Source organism: Schistocerca cancellata, chromosome 8 (assembly GCF_023864275.1).
Source record: "Schistocerca cancellata isolate TAMUIC-IGC-003103 chromosome 8, iqSchCanc2.1, whole genome shotgun sequence".
NCBI classification, from domain to species: Eukaryota; Metazoa; Arthropoda; class Insecta; order Orthoptera; family Acrididae; genus Schistocerca; species Schistocerca cancellata.
In genome coordinates this window covers 337,527,180-337,529,268 of record NC_064633.1, presented here as the reverse complement: position 1 = coordinate 337,529,268, position 2,089 = coordinate 337,527,180, and the positions used below count along the sequence as shown (strand labels likewise).

The following is a 2,089-nucleotide window of genomic DNA, read 5'->3' as shown; positions in this document are numbered from 1 at the left end:
AGTACCGGGCGTGAGTTGTGCTTCGGTAGCTCAGATGGTAGAGCACTTGCCCGCGAAAGGCAAAGGTCCCGAGTTCGAGTCTCGGTCGGGCACACAGTTTTAATCCGCCAGGAAGTTTCATATCAGCGCACACTCCGCTGCAGAGTGAAAATTTCATTCTGGTAACCTAAGGACATCACATACATCCATGGCCGAGGCAGGATTCAAACCTGCGACCTTAATGAACTAGTCGCCAAAATACACTGAGGTCATAAATGTCATGAGATACCTCGTATTATAGTGTTGGACCGTCTTTTGCCCGGCGTACTGCAGCAGCTCGATGTGGCATGGACCCAACAAGTCGGTGGAAGTCCCCTGCAGAAATACCGAGTCGTGCTGCCCCTCTAGCCGTCCGTAATTGCGAAAGCGTTGTCGGTGCAGGATTTTGTGCACGAACTGTCTTCTCGGTCATGTTCCATAAATGTTCGATGGGATTTCGTGTTGGGTGATATGGCTGGAAAACCATTCGCTCGAATTCTCCACAATGTTCTTAAGGGGGTTGGGATATTTGGGGGAAGAGACTAAACTGAGAGGTCATCGGTCACATCGAATTAGGGAAGCACGGGGAAGGAAGTCGGTCGTGCCCTTTCAAAGGAACCATCCCAGCATTTGCCTGGAGCGATTTAGGGAAATCACGGAAGACCTAAATCAGGATGGCCGCACGCGGGAGTTAACCGTCGGCTTCCCGAATGAGAGTCCAGTGTCCTAACCACTGCGCCACCTTGCTCAGTAGGATGTTCTTAAAGCCAATGGTGGACAATCGCGGCCCCGTGACATGGCGCCTTGTCGGCCATAAAAATTAGATCGTTATTGGTCTCCAAGTAGCCGAACATAAATATTACCAGTCAATTATCGATTCAGTTGGACCAGAGGGCCAAGTCCATTACATGTAAACACAGCCCACACCATATGGAGCCACTATCAGCTTGCACAGTGCCTTGATGAAAACCTAAGTTCATTGCTTTGTGGGGTCTCCGCCACACTCGAAAGTCACCAACAGCTCTTACCAACTGAAATCGAGACTCTTTCGACTTGGCCACGGTTCCTCCCAGTCGTGTAGGGTCCAACCTATATGGTCAATAGGCCAGGAAAGGCGTTGCAGGCGGTGTCGTGTTGTTAGCAAAGGCACACACGATCGCCCATTAACTCCAAATTTCGCCGCACTGTCCTAACGGATGCGTTCGTCTTAGCCGCGGGGTCTGGGGGGTCCTGACACAGTTCGCTCGGCTTCTCTCCCCCCCTCCCCCTTCCCCCATCGGAGGTTCGACTGCTCTCTCTCCGACATGTGTCTGTTAGCGCTTAATACTCTACGTTGATGTCGCTAATCCAGGTCGTTAGGTGAAGGTCGTCGGCCACAGCGTTGTCCGTGGTGACAGGTAATGCCTGAAATTTGGTATCTCGGCACACACTTGACACATTGGATCTCGGAGTATTGAACTCCATAACGATCTCCGATATGGAATGTGTCTAGCTCCAATCCCCTGTGTGTAGCTCCAGCTACCATTCTGCGTTCATAGTCTGTCAATTTCAATTTCCTTCGTGCGACGATAATTACGTCAGAAGGAATTTCCATGAATCACCTGACTACAAATGACAGCTCCTCAACGCTCTGCCCTTTTATACCTTGTGTGCGCATACCGAGCGAGGTGGTGCAGTGGTTAGCACACTGGACTCGCATTCGGGAGGACGACGGTTCAATCCCGTCTCCGGCCATCCTGATTTAGGTTTCCCGTGATTTCCCTAAATCGTTTCAGGCAAATGCCAGGATGGTTCCTTTGAAAGGGCACGGCCGATTTCCTTCCCAATCCTTCCCTAACCCGAGCTTGCACTCCGTCTCCCGTTGTCGGCGGGACGTTAAACACTAACCACCACCACCACCACCTTGTGTGTGCGATGCTACCACCATCTTTATATGTGCATATCGCTATCCCATGACTTTTGCCTTCTCGTTATATATGTGCTGCAACTGTCACAGATTTGTCATAAACTCTTCACACCATCCAATATTCCTGAGCTTATTAACCCGAACTGTCCCGTAATTAAAATCTAT

The 2,089-nt window shown here is 50.5% G+C and overlaps 1 non-coding gene across 1 annotated transcript; it reads left to right on the top strand.

Annotated features, from left to right (window-relative positions):
* The first annotated feature begins 1,679 nt into the window (after positions 1–1,679).
* Positions 1,680–1,752, top strand: Trnaa-cgc (transfer RNA alanine (anticodon CGC)). The gene has a single exon. It is a non-coding gene; the product is annotated as a tRNA-Ala (tRNA).
* Positions 1,753–2,089: the final 337 nt, after the last annotated feature.